Source organism: Erythrolamprus reginae, chromosome 2 (genome assembly GCF_031021105.1).
Source record: "Erythrolamprus reginae isolate rEryReg1 chromosome 2, rEryReg1.hap1, whole genome shotgun sequence".
NCBI classification, from domain to species: domain Eukaryota; kingdom Metazoa; phylum Chordata; class Lepidosauria; order Squamata; family Dipsadidae; genus Erythrolamprus; species Erythrolamprus reginae.
Genome location: NC_091951.1, coordinates 299523657 through 299545230, shown reverse-complemented (window position 1 = coordinate 299545230; position 21574 = coordinate 299523657).

Below are 21574 nucleotides of genomic sequence, written 5' to 3'. Positions count from 1 at the left end.
GGCAAAATGGAGGGTCTGGACATGATTCTGCATGATCAAAGTTTAATTGGTTGATTAAATGTTGTGCTATATTATTCTTTACCATTTGTTTGTTTGTTTGTTTGACTTCTATGCAGCCCAATCCAATGGGACTCAGCAAAATACCACAGCTAATATATGATTAGCTGTGGTATTCACACATACACACAGAGAGAGAGAGAGAGAGAGAGAGAGAGAGAGAAAGAGAGAGAGAGAGACTTCTGTAAAAATCACAGTATTCTGTAAAAATACTGACTTGCAATAGCTTCAATTTTTAAAGTTCCTAGTTTAAAGAGATTGTTTTTTTGAATATACACATTTATCCAAATATTTTTATATGGAATGTATTTTGTTTTTGTTTTGCTACACCAAAACACATCTGAGTTTTATTTATTACTCCAGATTACAATCTATTTTGTATATATGTGGTTGTCATTACTGCCTCACCCCAGTCAGTCTACACACATCTTATCATATCTATTAATGTTGTATTCTTTCTTTCAATGTGCGGGAGAGCACTGTTATCTGATATTAGGTTCCCTGCTATTTTAAAGAGTGATTTTTCAGTTCTTCTCCCTATAAATTTCCCATCACTTTCAGGCCTTCTTCCTCTTATACATTGAATTGACATCTGTTACTTGTTACGGCTATAACACCTTGTAATTTTTGAAGATACAGTGGTCTATCTACTGACAAACCTTTTGACGTACAAACTGGGTTTTTGCCTCTTCTCCCAAACCAATTTCCACTTATAAACCCAAGCCCGAGTGCATGCATTCTCCTACTGCCACAGGGATCCTTGCTTGCTGCCACCAACAGGATTCCCCGCCTCCAGGCTGCCACTGCTGACTGTTGCTGGTCGAAGCGCCTGTCCTTGCCACTGCCAGGATTCCCCTTTGCCTGCTACTGCTAGGATTTCCCCTTTGCTTGCCGCTGCCACTGGACAGGGACTTTGGTCGACAACCGTCAGCAGTGGCAGTCTGGAGGCAGGGAATCCCTGCAGGCGTGGCAAGCAAAGGGGAAATCCCACCGGCAGCAGACAAAGGGGCAGTAAGGACAGTAAGGACAGGCTCCCTAGCTCTCACTCCATGTCTGGCACCCAATTCCTCTGGGGGAGTCCCTTCAAGGCCCCCAAAGCAGCTGGCTTTAATTTTCCTGCCCTTCTGCTGTCCCCCACAATTTTTCCACTCTCTTCTTCATCAGCAGTTGGGAGGGAGGAGTTGGGAAGGGTCTGCAGACATGGAAGATAGGAAGAATTAAAGCCAGCTGCTTTGGGTGCCTTGAAGGGACTCTCCCGGAGGAAGCAGGTGCTAGGCATGGAGTGAGAGCCAGTAGCCTGTCCCTGCCACCACTGGGATTCCCCTTTGCTTGTCGCCACAAACACTTTAAAGGAGGGTGGAATCCCCGCCAGCTGACAATCCACCAGGCAGCTTCCCGCGCATGTCAATCCACCCGCAAGGCTCCCCTGCCTCCACCACCTGCCCCTGAACAAGGATCAGAATGCCGGCAGTAATAAGCTAAGGGGTGATTTTTGGGATGGGTTTGCACGCATTATTTGCTTTTACATTGATTCCTATAGGAAAAATTGTTTCTACTTATGAACTTTTCTACTTAAAAACCTGGTCATGGAACAAATTAAGTTTGTAAGTAGAAGTACCACTGCATCATCTTCATGTTAATGTAATGTAAAATTTTGAACAATGATCAATACATATCCCCATGTTTTTGTTACAAAAAAGCTTTCAAAACAAATTTCCATCACATATACAGTCAAAGCTGTTCTTATCTCTATTTTGACATTTCTCTGAATCTTATTGACAAATCCTCCTTTTAAATCTGGGCATTCAAGATATTACTAATGTCTGTACCTAAACCTCTCCCTTGTCACTTAGGTTTAATTGTTTAAGGAGGGTTTACTCCATATTTTTCTAAGAGCTTCATGGCCATTCTACTATCTTTTAATTTTTTTTGCTATGTACAACTTTTAAAATGCCAATTTTCTCATTAGACACTTCCTTACTGATTGTTGAATCACCTTTTGTTTAAATTATTAAGGATTTCTCTTAAATTATTCTGCTTTTCAAATAGAACAAAAACCTGTTTGCACTTTCAGCAATTCTATTTTTTATATATCCTGTGATATTTTAAATATTCATGGTTTCTTTATTTGATAATTATTTCCCTATATGACTACATTGAAAGAATGATATCCCAATTGGGCTGAAAGTTCCAGATGGTCACTAAATGGCAACAAAGGCCCTGCTGTCATCTTTATCTCAGATGGCCTAGTGGTCCTTCAGATTGTTATGGCCCAAATATTGGAGCCATGTTAATTCTTCAGACTTGCTTGCTAAAGTACTCATAACATGATTATATGCTTCAGTTAGGCTGCAGAGAATTAAACCTTTGCATGGTTCTCCTTAATCTCTTCATTACTCTCACAGAGCTTCCCAGAAAATTCTATTATATTATGTTCTTGTATATCTTTGACTTTCCCAAATTATATATAAATAATTTTCTTAAACTATTTTGGCTTATTCCTCCATGTAGTTTCTGTAAAGCATCTCTTTTTTTTTTGTACTCATCAATTGCTCACCTTCTAATAATAGACTTATAGTAGCTCTGGGCTGTCTGTTCTCTTATATCAGTCTTCTGGTTTTTGTAATGACCTTCTTGTAATAGTACTTCCTATAAATCATCCTTCATTAGAGCTTCAGTTATCATACATGATAGTATGAGTTATACTGTAACTCAATAATCTATACTTGAAAACCTCCACAGATGAAGTCTATAACCTTTCCTGAAGCAATACATGGAATTCAAATAGGCCAGTATTAGCTTATATCGAAAAAAGTTTATTGTAATTTAATGATACATGTCTATAATAAAATATGTAAAGCAAATAGCCTATTAAGTGTCAAGCAAAACGGAAGTATAAAACTGTTAATAAAATTTATAGTACTAAGAAAGAAAAGAACTAGACTATTGGCTAGTTTCTAAAAGGAACTTCTAATATTTTTCTTTCAACACTACTCCTTGAACTTTGAACCTGGCAACTTCTCCACTTTTAAGGAAAATGCTATATGTTTCATAATAAACATCAAAATTGCACCAATTTCCCAATTCAAAAGTCAATGTATATATTTCTTTTTTTAAAAAAAATGTTGTGCTGAACAATAGCAAGCCGTTTTTATTTTTTGGGAATGGAAGAATAATTTTCAAAATTTGGGAAGGAATAAAATCCCTTTTAGGTTTTTAATGTTAAATTGTTATTTTAGACTTAATATTAGATTTGCCATTGTATACTGTTTTATCACTGCTGTGAGCCGCCTCGAGTCTGCGGAGAGGGGACGGCATACAAATCTAATAAATGAATGAATAAAATAAAATAAAATAAAATAAAATAAAATAAAATAAAATAAAATAAAATAAAATAAAATAATAAAATAAAATAAAATAAAATAAAATAAAATAAAATAAATTTTTTTTAAAAAGTATATAGTTAAAAGATTGAAGGGAAGCGAGCAAAATGCACTGGGGATGTAGGATCACCTGCAGCATGGTACTCTCCTCTTGGGGCCCCAGGCCAACTGGCACCTCAGATCTTCAGGCTCTTGCATAAGGTTAGGAGGGTGGGAATGAATCTTATTCAAGAGGCCAAAATGTTGTAAAGGGCTAGAATTATGACAGAGAATGCTCTTTTCCTGGACTCTAACCAGCCAGAATTTAATGACTGATAGGATTTGCATTATGCCTCCTCTGCCAACATGGGTGAGTTGGGCTTGTCCCATAGAGATGAGATGTTGCTTCAGGTATCTTGAACCTCAGTAACCTGAACTCCAGTGGCACAGTAGTTAGAATGCAGTTCTATTGATTTCCAGCTGCTTGCAATTTTGCAGATCGAATCTCACCAGGCTCAAGGTTGACTTAGGCTTCCATCCTTCTGAGGTGGGTAAACCAGCCAGGAGGGACACGGATCCAGTAAGCAGGTGGCAGAACTCACAGCTCCAATGGCCTTGTCCACTTCATCAGGTGTCACCAGATCAAACTCTTCCCAGACAGGTGGACAAGTACGTGCCCCAGTCACCTCGTCTGACTCGTTGTCAGTTGACTCTGTTATCCAATTGGAGTCGAGGTCCGCCCAATTTTGCAGATCGAATCTCACCAGGCTCAAGGTAGACTTAGGCTTCCATCCTTCTGAGGTGGGTAAAATGATTACTAGATTGTTGGGTTCAATATGTTGACCCTGTAAAGCATGTAGAGAGAACTGTAAAAGCTATGTGAATCCATATAGAAGTTTAAGTGCTATTGCTATCACTTCATAGGTTCGTTGTACTTTTGTATGAGAGGTTTCTATTGTATGCTTTGTGCTGAAATTCAACAGGATTTAATTATGAAAATAACCCGAGCTGTTAATGCTAGAATCATCCTATATTTGTTCAGAAGAGAAGAAAAAATGTTTTGACCCATTTACCAGTCACTCCCATCACCGGTGAAATATCTTCATATTAACTGAGGGTCAGTGAAGGTTGTTATGCATAACATAGCACATTTTCTCAATTTTAAACAATGGACTAGGTCTGCCATTATTTCATATATACATAACAAGGCTTTCAAAAAATGTGTGCAGAAACAAATTTCTTATTCTTCTGTCCCTGAGTTACTATTTAGCTATTTTTCTGTCCCTGAGTTACTATTTAGCTATTTTTCTGTCCCTGAGTTACTATTTAGCTATTTTTCCTTCACTGTAATTATATGCCATAGCATCTATCATCAAAAATGGAGAAGTAGTTTGCATTGTTCCAGAAATGATGTATTTCTTCACATCAATTTAATGTCGCTAGAAGCTATAAGAGTTAAGAAAGCATATTTTCAAGTTTCTATAAATAAAATAATTTTTTAAAACAAAAAAAAATACTGCCCAAAGAAGTAAAAGGAGGAGGAGGACGACGACAATGAAGAAGAGGACATGGAGGTTTAGGTAATCCAAGCAAAAAAATCTGGAATAAATTATTAAACAGTGGGTTTTGAGCATTTGTTTGTTTGTTTGTTTAAAAAAAATTAAATATATTTTCATTGGTTGTTGCTTCCTTGAAATATTGTTACTATCTTTTTATTATTTATTTTATTATTAGATTTATATGCCCTCCTCTCCGAGGATTTCTTAAGGCAGTAATGGTGAACCTATGTTACAGGTGCCACATGTGGCATGTGGAACAATATCTGCCCTAGCTCAGCACCAGCACGGATGTATGCATCATCCAGCTGATTTTTGGCTCACATGGAGGTTCTGGGAGGCATTTTTAGCTTCCAGAGGGCCTCTGGTTGGATGGGGAGGACATTTTTGCCTGCTTCAGGCTCCAGGGAAGCCTCTGGAGCCTGGGAAGAGTGAAAAATGGCCCTATGGGGCCCACCAGAAGTTGTGACACAGGCTGTTTCTGCCCTACAGAGAGCCTCCAGGGGGCAGGGGAGGCAATTTTCACCCTTACCATGCATTGAATTATGGGTATGGGCACTCACACTGGCGTGAAAGTGTGCGTGCACATGCTTTCCTGCTTTCATTTTCACTCGAGGGAAAAAAAGGTTCACCATCATTGTCTTAAGGAATGTTTTGTTTTCTTCTCTACATTGCTGAATAGAAAGAAATAATATAATTCAAAGGAAGTATTGACTACCACAAATAAACTATAAATTATCTCCCACCATTCTATATATAATAGGGTGGTGACTTAGGAACGAGATCTCTTAGGAGCTACTTGATAAACTCTGAGTAAAAATATCTCTACCAAATAATCAATCCCCCTGTTTTAGTATCAGGAAAAATTGGGAAAAAATTATGAACAATGAGAGAATATAATTTGAATCCCCAAGGAAGTCTTCTGTTTTAAATATGTTATCAACGTCTTAAATAGTTATCAGCATCTTAATTATACATGCAAAAGAATTATGAATTAGATAAACTATATTTCTCATCAAGGGTTTTTTTCTCCTAATTTCCAAAAGCCATCCAGTTTCTCCATCTTAGAAGCAGTGATTAGTAAACAAGATTTAACAGTAAAATCTGTTTATATTGAACTTTGCTCCATTGAATTCATTGAGGTCACTTCCCAGTAAATGTGATTAGATATTTTAAAAATGAGATTAACTTCTAAGTAACCCAATTTAGGATTGTATATCCAATGTCCATCTTTTCATAATTATGAAATACATTGGTATCAATCAGAGGGAAGAAAAATTATTTATAGTCCAGTTGAGCTTCTCAGTGCAAGTTCTTTTTACACTTTTCTACAATATGTTACTCAAGACATCAAAATATTTCGGAAGCAAAATTGTTTTTTCTCAACAGAGATTACAGGTAGTCTTCAATTTACCACTACAATTGAGCCCAAAGTTTCTATTGCTAAGTGAGGCATTTGCTAAGTGACCTTTTCTCCCTTTTACAATCTATTTGGCCACAGTTCATAAGTGAATCATTACAATTGTTAAGTTAATGCCTTCCCCATTGACTTTGCTTCTCAGAGGTTACAAAAGCTGATCATATGGCCCGGGGTAGGTTCTAACTTACCTCGCTGCCAGTTCACTTCCTCCCAGGCTGCACGGCTGTTCATTTGTGCATATGTCCAAAGCATGTATGTTGATGAGTAGTACGGAAAATTTTAAAAAAAATTCCCACCCCAAAAAACTTTTTAAAAAGATGCATGTACAATGCTGGAAATTCGGCTTCTATTCATGCTCAGAAAAAAATAAAAAATAAATAAAAATAATAATTTTTAAAAAAGATGATAGCACCCATGGATTGGCACCAACTGAACCAGTTCCGTGATGTCATTAGCAGTCATCACCAGCAGTCTCTACCAGTTCAGGCAAACTGGTCCAAACCAGGAGGAATCCAGCTCTGATATGATCCCAGGGCACTGTAATTGTCATAAATATGAGCCAGTTGCCAAATGTTTGAATTTTGATCATATGACCAAGAGGATGCTATAATTGTCATGAGTGTGAAAAAAGGAAAGAAACCACTTTTTTTCAGTGGCATTATAACTTTTGATACTCACTAAAAAAACCTGTTGTAAGTCAAACACTACCTGTATTTTCCTTGTATTATCCAAAGTTACAAGAAGATTGGGCTATAGAGCTGCAGAAAGCAAAGAGGTTGATATTATTTTTATTTTTTATCCAACTTCTGAAATTCAAGAAGAGTGTTTTGCACCTAGTATCCAAAGTTCAAGAGGAAATTACTAATATATTTCACCACACTAGGACAAGTGGACATTTCCATTTCCACATCAGCAGCAGGTCCTTGATCCATCTATTATCACCTACTCCGTCTACAAACCAACACAGCTGTGATACATATTCATTTAGAGACAAAATCCACCCAGCAAAATAAGGACTGTATCAATGCTTAGCTATAAAATTTCCCCTTCTCCTACCTGAATAAACAGTGAGCCTCCTTGATCCATTATTAATCCCAGATTGCTTGGAAAGAGCAAGAATGTAAAAAATATGCTGGACTACCATAGGATATGTGCAGTAAGTGAACAATAGTGAACACCACTCATAAAAACATATACTTAGCTCAGTAGTATTGGGAAATAAGAAATAAGATTGCTGTACTTCATTATACATATTCTCATTTAATTGTATAGAATACGAGTTTAGAACTAAATTCGTGATAATTTAAAATAGGGGCAAAATTCATGCAAGTGCAAAACTTCACAAGAGCTTTGCAGTGCCTGTCTCTAATTCACAAGACAAGTGCAGATTTTGATCTGCATTATAACTTTTCCATAAAAAATATTTGAAGCTATGCGCCAATATAGTGTATGTATATTTCTTGATTATATGCCATTAAGACCTACTGACCACCTAGATGGATTTCTCCATGAAGATCTATCCTTAACCTGTTTTTTCAAGTGCCCCAATGATGTACTGATCTCACAATTGAGGAAAGACAGTAGACACTTTTGAACTTTGCTGCTGGAGAAGACTCTTGAAAATACTATGGACAGCCAAAACAAAATGATGGCTCATTGAAAAATCAGATTTCTCACTTGAGACACAAATGACTATTTGAAAATTATCCTCCTTCCTCCGAGTCTTCGGAGAGGGGCGGCATACAAATCTAAGTAATAAATAAATAAATAAATAAATGTGAAGATCTAGCTCTCTGGAGAAAGGTCCCTAATTCTAGGGAAAGTGAAAGGAAAAATAAGAATATGATCAGCAATGAGTATTGCAATGATGAGTACACCTTTATAAGTCCTGAAAGAAAAGGTTATGAAGAAAATCTAGATGCTTGCCAAAAATTGACAATGACTTGATGGCACATAATCAACTAGTTGTATACATAATGCACAAGTCCATACAGAATAATGCAGAAATGGAAGTGAAGAAATTCATGTCATTTCAGAGCTATCCTAGTCCATAAACTTGCTTATGTTTCTGTTTCAGTTCCAATTCACTGTTAACAATTTTACAGGTGAAAAAAAGTGGCTACTTAACAACTCCACATAATTTCAGCTTTCACTGTGTAATCACTTTCTGTTCTCATGAGAAATAGAAGCAGACCTGTAAAAGTCTTAGTAAAATGATGTGGTCAAAGGATCAACTAGTCTTTTTTATAATTTCAAGGCTGGAATAAAATATTGGTATGGGGATATTGTCACATCAAAAAAAATTATAGTCATTATACTTAAAATGGAAATTACAAACTTATGAAACCAAGAATGCAATGACTTTATGGCAAGCAGATGGTCCCTGTGAATAACAGTTGAAGCTTGAGAAAGAAGCATTAGGATTTGAAATTCACAGAGGACTGAATGAAACAGGAATGAATGAAGCTAAGTCGGAAAGATTTAGCAATTAATTTTATTTTTATCATACAATCTTAACCATTTGATAGTGACAGTAATATAGGAGGTCTTCAACATGTGGCAATGTTTACAGGGTAAAAAAACCCTCTGTTTAAGAGCTTTTAATTTAAGATGGATGGGAATGCTTTAGCCAAAGAAACATTGAAGAGGGTGGGGGTTGAATTCTTTCCAAAGCGGCAATGGTAATAACTTCCATTTCTTGGCCTGTTTCTTTTGAAAGAGGGAAACTTTCAGAATTTGAAATATGATGTGAGTACTAAATACTAAATGTATTTGGCTAAATGACATTATTTCACAGGCAGGAGGCAGGGTAGAAGATGTTAATAATATTTTGAAACTCCAGGAAGATATAAGTCAAAACATGCATGAAGATGCCTGCCAAACTTCTTCCCTAAGAAGCCTATTAGGAGTGACAATTTCATGTTTCATCAGAGCACATGTCCGTGTGTGATATGTTCGGCCATTGTGTTCAGAAAAGGAAAGCAGCATTTGGTTTTCAATATGCTTTTGAAGTCTTAACATCCACGCTGTACTGAACCTAAATTTTGCAGAGATTCTCAGCAAGAGGATCAGGAAAATAATTTTCTTTGTTTATAAAAGGATACAAATTTTGTACAGCTAACATACTAAATGTTTAAGAAGATAGCTAAGTTCTAAGCTTATCAAAACTTACTAGGAACTTGTAGAAATGAATGTAAGAAGATTTAAAATTACAAGGCCCTTTTGTCTTCACAAATTTGTTTTCACTTATGGAAGGGAAAAAAGAAATGATAGATTGGGTAGGACAGAACAACTCATCTCAATTCTTCACACAATAGACAAACAAACAGTTAAGATAAATATGCACTGTAAATTAAAAAAAATAGCACATGGACAAAAACCATGCCCAATATGTTTTGGGCATATGTATTCTGCTTAAATTGAGTTTGTAAAAATCAAAATATAATACAAAAGTTGACCCATTTTTTTGCCAGTACCATATTGAATTTGACATCAGTATTAACATCCCAAGTCAAGCATGAAAGACAATAGGGTACAGGTACCAATAGTTCTTGACTTATGATCACAATTGAGCAAATGTTGCTAAGTGGGAAATTTATTATGAGCTTTCTCCCATTTTATGATATTTCTTGCTACAGTTGGTAAGGGAATCACTGCAGTTGTTAGTTAAGTTACTTTAGTTAAAGTTAGTAGCATGATTTTTAAGGGAACATGGTTTCCCCATTGACTTTGCTGATCAGAAGGTTGCAAAAGGGAATCACTTGAATCCAGAATACAGTATTTCTCATAAAATTTAACCAGCTGTTAAACATCCAAATGTAAATCACATGTCCATGGGAATGCTGCAACAGTTATAAGTGTAACGAATGTCCACAAAGCCCTTTCTTCGGGTCTGTTGTACCTTCAAACAGTCGCTAAAAGAACTGTTGTAAGTTGAGGACTACCTGTAAACATTTATTTTTAAAAGTTTGATCAGTGACAGAGTTGGGGGGCATGGAGGGAAGGTGGAAAGGAAGAAGGAAGGATATGGTGTAAATGAACAGAATAAAATAAATGATTTAATAGAAGCTATCAGAAACAAAATTCTTGGACACAATTTAAATAAATAAAAGTAAATATTCAACATAAAAAGGACAACATAAACTATCCAACCATATCAACTGCCCACCTGCTTCATCTCTTATTAGATTGCTGGCAGCAGTCACCCAATGAAACTCCCACTGCTGAACATCCAGAGAGCTTCATCAGACAATGCACTTTTGTGGCAAACTTATTGCCTCACTACTGTTCGGTAGACGAAAGAAAAACTGGAAGATCCAAAAGGATAATATTTTGGAATTGGGCTATTTCTGGCCTCTGGAGGGCATTGGGGGGGAGGCTCTTTCCACCCTCCCCACTCTCCTAGAAAGGCTCTGAAGCATGGGGAGAACTAGAAGTCAGCAAACAGGCCATTTTTTTGCTTTCCTCAGACTGTAGAAAAGCTCTAAAGCCTGAGGACATGCCACCATGTGCTGGGAGTGAGTGGGGGTCATGTGTGCATTCACAGAGCCCCCCCCCATGGAATTATGAATGCGGGCATGCGCACAACACCTCCACCCCTGTGCTCCCCTCTTTTGGCAAGCAAATCAATAAAGGTTTGCCAACACTGGTGTAGAGTTTCCTGCACGAGCAAGGTTTGGACTAGAAGACCTCCAAGGTCCTTTCCAAACTGTTCTGTTCTTATTTCTATTATTCTATTCTTAATTTTCAGCTGCATTTGTCCTATATTTAAACTCTCTTTCCTTCCTCCACCCCCAACACCCCAGAAAAAGGCAACCAAAAGCTTTAAACACTCTCTGTAAAACTGGAAAATATTATATTTTTTAAAAAAGTGGGGGGGGGGAGAGCTTTTTCCCTCCTTGACTTGAATTTAAAAAGACTGGCAACAATTGCATGTGGATTAGATTACAAAGGAATGCAGTTTCAAGATTGCAGATCAGCTGTATGCAGAGCAGGAATTCAATCAGCAGATTATGTTGTTTAAAGTGCATAACAACCTCTTAAATAACACAATTTGCTAAAAGAAACACATTGCCAGTCTATTATCACATTCATGGTTAGATTTCATCTTCTTATCTTATGCAACATAAGGTTATACTGAAGAACAACATTTGACTACAGGTAGGGGGGTTTTGGCAGCACTTTGGATATAGTTTACCTTTGCCTTTTTCTATTTTTTCCTTCTTTTTTAACCACCGAGTTTAGAGCTATAGGAGTTTCTGATGATCTCACAGATAAATAATACAAACGATATGCCCCCTGACCCAATGATTCTGGGAAATTTACAAATTGTTAAAACATTTATTTTTTAACAAAATATATACTGTTCTATCGGGCTCTCTGGTAGACTCCTCCTAAAAATTCACAGGTACAAATTTCAGACACACACACGTTTGAAAATTCAAAACAATGTTCTTTATAATGAAAATTCACTTAAACTAAGCCCTCTTTTGGTATAGCAAAGAGCACTCATCTCCAAGCAAACTGGTAATTTGTACAAGTCCCTTATCAGTTCTGTGATACTTAGCTTGCAGCTGTCAGGCAATTCACAGTCCTTCTTCTTTCACAAAGTGAAAAACACTTTGCTCTGGTTAAGTTTCAAAGTGGGGAAAAATCAGCAAATAAAAGGTCAAAGTCAGTAAAGCAGTCATGAAACACATGACTGTGGATAATCCTCCACAATGGCCAAACCCACAGGCTGCTATTTATAGCAGCCTCACTAATTACCACAGCCCCACCCAACCACAGGTGGCCTCATTTTCTTTGATAATAATCTCTCAGTTGTTGTTGCCTATGCATCGCTCTCCGCATGCATAGCTGTATCATTAACTCTTGTTCTGAATCCAAGGAGGAGCTAGATAATTGATCTCCTTCTGAGCTGTCTGCCACACTCTCCTCCTCCCTGTCACTCATGTCTTCTTGGGCAGAGGAGCCTTCATCATCAGATTCCACCGGGGTGTGTGTGTGTGGGTGTGGAACAGGCCTGCAGCATGTGGATGTCTCCCCCACATCCACAGTCCTTGGGGCAGGAGCTGGGCCAGAGCTAACCACAACATATACTTTATTAGTTTTTCATTTTAAAAAAATAACAATAAATTTTTGAGCAATTCTACATCATCACATGCGCATTAATTTCTTATTGATACATTAATACATTACATATTTACAGTACTCTATACTTTTATTTAACTCTTTCTTTTTTTCTATGTAAAAAGCAGAGAAGAATTGGGAAAACAAAATATAAATATAGATTGGTGGCCATACTTACATATTCAGTCCTGATATTTATTTATTAGACTTCTGTGCCTCCCTTCTCCTCAGACTCAGGGCGGATATAACAAAGATATTGAAGAAAATGGAATCGATTATCTTCAAACTCTACAATTATTTGTTGCATTTTGAATGAATGGAAGTCTATCAGACATAGTCTTCCATGCATGGGTACAAAACATAGGATATCCACTTGGCCGACTGGGAACAAATATGGAATAGAAACCTTAAATTGACAAAATTTATCATCACAAACTATTAATGGTTAATACCGAAACATTTTGGTGATAAAGAATGCGTACTATTTCCAAAGAGGCTCTATGCTGGATATCCCATTTGCTGAAAAAAAAGGCTGGGAATAGTAAATTTGTAAAATACTTTTAAGTCTTTTAAAGTGCAGATAATACAATGAAAAATATTCTGTCTTCATATATCAATATGAGCAGTTCATAAGAATAGCATTAATGTAGGAAGATGGATTTCTAAGGTGCTTTTTCTTGCTAGCCAATGCCATCAATCTCATTCTTTTTAATTGGCATTTAGCTATAATTAACAGAAAAAAGATTCGGATGTTCTTCAACAATGCAACAATACCATTGATGCTTTTAAAAATGAACTTTTTAAAGGTTTTTAAAATTATTCCCATTTGGTTGCTCGTTGTTCAAACGTTAGACATCTATTAAACAATATTAAATTTGCTCAGTTATTCTATAATGTTGTGTTTATCTCAGAGAGCCACAATGTTTCTTCTACTTTATTTCCAATACAAGGAAAAGATCATTCTTTTGAACAGATTAACTCTTACAGCATGATAAGTACAGAGGAACAGACATAAACTTTGTAAGATTGATAGCCTCACACAAATCCAAGAGAGAGCTGTTCTAGTACAAGTCCACTTGAACAAAAACTCCAAGCTTACTTATTATCAAGAAAAGCAATAAAGAAATGCTCAGGCCCCAAAGAAACTATTCTTCATGCACTTAAATTTATCATACATTGATATCAGGTACTCTGATATCAATGTATGATAAATCAATCAGGTACTCTGACAATTTGATATCAGCTCAAATTGACAACTTATCTATAAATGCTCACAAATTGCCTTCTTCCACCCAATAGTCTTGAATTACCTATTTTATCAGTTTATAGTGTAAGCGAGTTGCCCTATAATCCTGCTAATTCCACTGCATACTTGGTACTCTGGGAAGAGGAAACTAGGGAGCAGATATGAAAACATGAAAAGCAGCCTAATTTGATGGATTTTTCTCTTGATCTGGTTTGACCACCAATTAACACAAATCGAGTGCTTGTCATTCCACCAAAGATTATGTAAGATCTCTTCCATTAGCATTTTGTTTTAGTATTGAATGGTATTCATCTATGGTCACAAATAACTTCAGATATTAAGTTACAATTCAATTAAAAATCAGTTGTGAAATTATATTTGATGAACTGATAAAATTCAGTGTTGATTCCAGACTTCCATTTTGTTTTCCTTATTCTCATATATTTATTTTATTTTATTTATTTATTTTGTCAAGTGTGTATATGATCACAAAGTATATATAATGACTGAATATATAAGAAGTACAAGATATAAGAAATACAAAAAATGAATATATAAGAAGTACAAATATTCGACTACTGTAACGCTCTCTACATGGGGCTACCTTTGAAAACTGTTCGGAAACTTCAGATCGTGCAGAATGCAGCTGCGAGAGCAGTCATGGGCTTACCTAGGTATGCCCATGTTTCGCCATCACTCCGCAGTCTGCATTGGTTGCCGATCAATTTCCGGTCACAATTCAAAGTGTTGGTTATGACCTTTAAAGCCCTTCATGGCATTGGACCAGAATACCTCCGAGACCGCCTCCTGCCGCACGAATCCCAGTGACCGATTAGGTCCCACAGAGTGGGCCTTCTCCGGGTCCCGTCAACTAAACAATGCCGGTTGGCGGGCCTCAGGGGAAGAGCCTTCTCTGTGGCGGCCCCGACTCTCTGGAATAAACTCCCCCTGGAGATTAGAACTGCCCCTACCCTCCCTGCCTTCCGTAAAGTTCTTAAAACCCACCTTTGTCGTCAGGCATGGGGGAACTGAAACATCTCCCCCGGGCACGTACAATTTATGTATGGTATGTATGTGTGTGTGCTTGTTAGTATATCGGGGTTCTTTTTTAAACTTTTTTAAAAAAATATTTAAATTTATTTGAATCTATTTGGATTTGTACGATTTGTTTATGCCTGTTGTGAGCCGCCCCGAGTTCATGGAGAGGGGGGGCATACAAAACTAAATAATAAATAAATAAATAAATAAATAAATAAATAAATATAGTTTTTATTACATTATATTTTACAAATACATGGAGACTTTAGGACTTTTAGGACAGAGACAGTAGGCACGCTGGTCGCTTAAAGACCTCTTAGGAATGGGGTGAGGTAAACAGTAGATAGTTTAAGGTTTAATGACATATTCCAAATGTCTAAAGATTGAAATCATTCTATAATTGTTCTTTTTTTAAGAAAGATCCCTCCAGCTCTCCAGTTAATCTCCTAACTTGTTTATTTCCAGCAAACTATATGGGAACTTTCTGTTTTAAAATCTTTTGGCCAGAACAGGAGTAATTTCTAGTTGACAAGCAAATAGGCTTCAGGGAAGGTAGGTCAACAATAGATCAATGTAACCCCCATAGTTTGTAGGAAAGAAAAACAGACACACTTATTCTTATCCACAATGAGTTCCTTCACAGATAAATAATCAGCATTTGACCCTATAGGAAGCCTCTGCTATAAAATGGTTTATTTCTCTATAAATTAGATTACAGTATATATACTTTGCCTAATTATGATAGTGAAGAGAAACAGCACCAAAAAAGCCACACAAGATGATAACCACCACATCTCTGCAGTGATATCAACCCAGAAGAAGTGAAAGAGTATTTTGAAATCCTCTTTGATATCCATGTAAAATCAATAGCATAATTCTATGGGAACGATATAGCTGGTCTTCCTTTAATCCCAGTCAGTTTTAGAAGAAGTCTGTAGGCTCTGGAGGGTAAAGGTAGAAAAGAAATGTTTACAATAAATGATTCCCAAAACAAAGTTATGGTTTCTCAAAGTGATTGAGATGCCACAGACAAGCATGCAATAATTTCATAGAGTGAATAACAGACTTCAAATACCTTATCATAGCCTTTCAATAGTCAAGAGTCTGGTTTTAATAAATTAAATGTATTTTTGTAAAGTATAACACTGATCCTAACACCCTATTTTTTTTCCACCAGTGGCCATAAATCTATTGCCAGATTATATATGGCTTCCCGCTACATGCAAAACAATCACTTAATGCCCTTAGGTATCATTCATACCAGATTCCTAAATGCATTATTTGAAGTACTATTTAAAAAATGCTGATGATGGGGCAGGCTTTCTTTTTGTTACCTATTTGGGCAAGGAAAAGTCTGCAAGAAATAACCAAGCTTAGAGAGCATCAAGAACCCCACAGTCCTTTTCCTTCTTTCTCCTCCTTCTCCTCCTCTCCACAAACTCCATTTCCTACTAGCACTGATGATGTTTCCTAGCTTGGTAAGAAAACATCTACAAGAAAACAACCAAGCATAACCATTTTTTCTTCTACTCCACACTGGGAACCAGGGATGCGATGGTTAAGGGGTGTTCTTTCAGATATTTATCTTAAATGTTCTGTCAATTGGCTTGGTTTTCCTTTGGTCACTTTGGCAGGAAGAGGAGGAAAAGTGGCATTAGCAGCAACTGTGTGATCTCCTTTAGGGCACCTTTTGGAAGGTAATGGGTAGCCCCTCATCAAACCTCTGAGTAGATCCGGCCTGAGTAATGGAGAGGGGATGCCCTTGGGTCTCACCAGCCAGGGCCTCCTAGGGACTGGGGGCAAGCCTTCCCACATGCTGAGGGGCATGGCCAGGGGGTAAGGAAGGGGGGGACACTTCCCTTGCCCGGCAAGAAGCTTTTGACCAAAAGTTGCTTAGAAAGGTTTTAGCCAGGGAATTTTCCACCCCATCTGGTTATTTACCTCTGCAAGTCTATTGCAAATAGATAATAAAGTGACCCATACAACCCACTCACGTTGTCTGTGTGCTATCCACCTCCACCACAATTCAACCCTGATTGTCTTGTATTGGTACCAGGCAAACCATCAAGCAGAAAACAATACCCTAATCAAAGAATGACCAAGCAGAAAACCTACACCTGCATCAAAATGATAGGGCATTAAGCAGAGCTCAAATCCTTCCCTGCCAAGTACTGATGCTGTCCCCTAGTTGGGACATGAAAGGTTTGCAAGAAAACAACCAAGCTCAGAAAGCTCCAAGGACCCCATTTCATTCTTCTTCTGACTCCACCTACATACAAATACATGTAGCCCTTGATTTATGACAATTTGTTTAATGATCATTCAAAGTTACAACAGCACTGAAAAAAAGTGAGTTGTGGTCTTTGTCACACTTATGTCCATTACAACCTCCACCATGGTCATGCTTGGTAACGGTCTCATTTTATGTCACATGCAGTGTCCTGGAAGTCACTTGACCCCTTTTTTAAACTGCTGACAAGCAATGGAGAAGTCACATTCACTTAACAACTGTGCGGCCAACTTGACAACTGCAGTGATTCACTTAACAACTGTAGCAAGAAAGGTCATAAAAAGGAGGCAAAACTCACTTCACAAAGATCTCGCTTAGCAACAGAAATTTGGGGGCTCAATTGTGGTCACAAACTGAGGACTCCCTCAGTTGTTGTTTTCTTCTTCTTTCTTCTTCTGCCTCTTCTTCTTCTGCTTCTTAACCTCTTCAATCTCCTCCTCCTCCTCCTTGATAGGTTAATAATTTTATATGTATTGTTGCCATTCACAATTTATGGTATATGGGACAGTATAATAAACAGATTTCTCAGCTGCCTTATTAAACCATTTCTACTACATTATTGTTTCGAAGATGTATAGTCTGATAAACAGATATTCACGCAGAAGCTGAAAATAATATAACATTGATTAAGAAACTTCCTTCTCAGGAGAATCTTAATAAGAATAGATGATAGCAAGCTCATGACATTGTCTTCATAACCTACCTATTGCTTTCCACAATGCTGTATTGAACACATCTTTAAGCGTTTTAATAATGAGTAACACAAATCCTACAAATTACCCATGGATATGTGAATTAACAGTATCAAGACTCATTGTTGCTTTTTAATGCTAATTGTTGCTCCTGTTTGCACTTGTGGGGCATGCAGTCTTGGCAAAACAGATTTTAATGAGGCCATTGGTCTTTCTAATACCATGTTCTTAATTTGCTTCTACATTGGTTAAAACTCTAATCAACATCACTTACAAAACTAGTTTTAGAGTGAAATAATTATGTGTTTCTTGCCACCAGCAAAACTATTAGATATATCTTTTTGATTAGTAGTTTGTAATTCACATGGTAGGAGCATCATAATGAGGTTTTTGTGAGCATATGATGTGTTAAGTTTACCAGACCCATTGCAGACAGATAAATATATATTATTTATATAAGGAGATTGGTAGACCATAACTAGCCCTGCATAGGTGGGGTTTTTCACCCCATTTTACAGGCATGTAGTGATTCTATTCCAATCTACCAAACCATTGAAAGAATGAAGGTAAAACAAACTTAAGCAAACAAATTCATGAAATCATGAATTAGTACATTATATATTTAACTTTTTGACTGAAAATAATACATTTTAAATTATCTGAAACATAAAACATGGCCCTGTCACAAAGGATGTAGTGAATAATGGCACTTCATTGAGCCAAAGCTTGTAAAAAATCATAAATATTTCAGTAACGATGCATAGCACTGAATGACTTTCATTAGGCCTCCATTAATCAACTGTATACATGAAATGATTATGCAAATCAAGGAATACATGCAACAAGATTAAGGATTACACAAAGACTGGATAGATAGCAAAGCAAAGAAATAATATATATTATTTTAAAGATATTATTGAATCCCATTACCATTATTTTTCTAGAAGGTATGTTCAAAAAGAGGTTTTCTTTTTTCTTCAGTTGATGAAAGCATATTAAATTAAGCATAATCCACTAAACCAAATGGAATCCAGCATATAAATTGTAACTCTACAAAATGCTAATGGCCATCCTCACCACAATCGCTAGATGTATACTGGTTTATATCAGCTGGCAAGTAGCAGAAGAACTTTGCTGAGTACTTGGCTTAGCAGATAATTTGTACAGGCCTGAGTTATTTTTAAAAGTTAGTTAAACTACTTGCTATCAAGGATGAGAATTCTGTTGGAAGTGGTTGCAAAAGTTGATGGATTTGGCGGAAATGGCAACATTGGCTACTTTGTTTCAAGAAAAATGTATAATAACTTTTGTTTCCACTTGGAAACCGCTTCTGAACTTCATGCTTGATGTGGGGGGAAATGTAATGCTGACATTGGTTTTTACATATTAGATTGATAGATCTTTATAGAAATGACTTGTTCATACTATTATGGAAAACCAAAAAGTTGTGATTTGATGTTAATGCTTTATTTTACTATAACAGAGGGAGTTGGAAGTCAATGCTTTTTTCCTTTTGCCTATCTTTCCTCACTTCACTTCCCTCTCCCCCCCTCCTCCCTGTTCTATTTACTTTTATATTTTGTATTTTATAATACTTTATAACTTAATTTTTTTAAAATGTAAAAGAAAATTAGTTAAACTACCTTTTATTTCAAAGAACACCAGGGTAAAGAACCGCACAATAAAAGAAAGTGATTGAATCATATTTAAAACCATAAAATAACTAAAAAGAACATACTGAACATGCTGGATTAACTTTCTGTTGTGCAGTTTTGAAAACATTTTGCATAAAAATTACTATAAATAAATAAACAAACAGTGAATCATCTAGAAAACTATGTTATAAAGTTGGTGACCTGTATAAATATTTAAATACATATTGTATTTCAAAATGCATACTCCTAAAAATATGTTTTTCCTTAAAAACTGTTTCAAACATTTTGATTCTTATCTTCCTTTGCATCTAAACATGTAAAAGGTGAAAAAGCATTTGGAGTATCTTTTGTATACTTGTTTAGATATGATACTCAAAATATAAATAAATGCTTTTTTAAAAAATGTTCAGTGTGGCATGAATCCTGAGAATGTTTGAAAAATGTGTGTATATCAGAGTTTGCTATCAGACTCTTTGCAGGTAAGGGCAAGAGTCTAGAAATTCATGTGTGAAGGAGGTTGATCCAAATTAATTTTCAGCAGTCCAAGTCAGGAAAATGAAATCTAAAAATGAATTGGTTCAACATTTTGTGCAGTTTTCTGATTAGTAGCCTATTGAATTAAGGTGCAAAAATCTACAAAGAAGTTAAAATAAACTATGAGAACAATAACAAAAAAGAATAGAGAGAAGCGCAAAGTAACTTTCTAAATATGGCTTGTTCCTGACTACAGAGCACTCACTCAAAACCAAATTATTAAAATTATTCATAAGTCACGACAGCTTAGTACTTATTACAGCAGTGAAGGGTTACCAAAATTTTTACTACCACACTGTGGGCGTGGGTTATGCATTTTCTTTCAACATCTTTTAGTGCAAAATAGGTGCTCTGGGGTGGAGCTTCATTTTCGCTATCCCACTGCATTCCCCATTTGTTTGTTTGTTTGTTTGTTTGTTTGTTTGTTTGTTTGTTTGTTTGTTTGTTCGTTCGTTCGTTCGTTCGTTTACTTACTTACTTACTTACTTACTTACTTACTTACTTACTTACTTACTTACTTACTTACTTACTTACTTACTTACTTACTTACTTACTTATTTATTTGATTTGTATGCCGCCCCTCTCCGTAGACTCGGGGTGGCTAACAACAGTAATAAAGACAGCATATAACAATCCAATATTAAAACATTTAAAAACCCATTATAATAAAAATCAAACAGACATACAGACGTACCATGCATAAAATTGTAAAGGCCTAGGCGGTAGAGGTGGGTTTTAAGAAGCTTACAAAAGGCAAGGAGGGTGGGGGCAATTCTAATCTCTGGGCTTCCAGGCAGTAGCTCACTCCTGTATTATAGGTGCACAACTCAGTCACTCATAAAATTGGGGCAACCAGAGCAGAGCAGAGCACAGCACAGCACAGCAAAGCAAAGCAAAGCAAAGCAAAGCAAAGCAAAGCAAAGCAAAGCAAAGCAAAGCAAAGCAAAGCAAAGCAAAGCAAAGCAAAGCAAAGCAAAGCAAAGCAAAGCAAAGCAAAGCAAAGCAAAGCAAAGCAAAGCAAAGCAAAGCAAAGCAAAGCAAAGCAAAAAGCAAAGCAAAGCAAAAAGCAAAAAGCAAAAAGCAAAGCAAAGCAAAGCAAAGCAAAAAGCAAAGCAAAGCAAAGCAAAGCAAAGCAAAGCAAAGCAAAGCAAAGCAAAGCAAAACACAATTGCGTCCCTAAGCATTCATCAAGTTTTATGAATATTGTATTGTATATTGAGCAAGGCAAGATGAGGAAATATCTCCCCCAACCACATAATTATTTCTTTGTGAAGTGATGCAGAATGTTATCCTATTAAATATTTGTCCTTGCCCCTGTAATTAGCTTTTATTTACAAAATAATCAACCCTGACCCTTTGAAAAATTGGAGTGGCCTTACAGGTTGTCTAATCCAACTGTCTACTTAATACAGGATCCTCTGGTTGGCAAATTTGGGAAACTGAACTCCCTCCCTATATTTTAAAATAGCAATAGCATTTAGACTTATATACCACTTCACAGTGTTTACAGCCCTCTCTTAAGTGATTTTACAGAGTCAACATATTGCCCCAACAATCTGGGTCCTCATTTTACCCACCTCAGGAATCAAAATAAT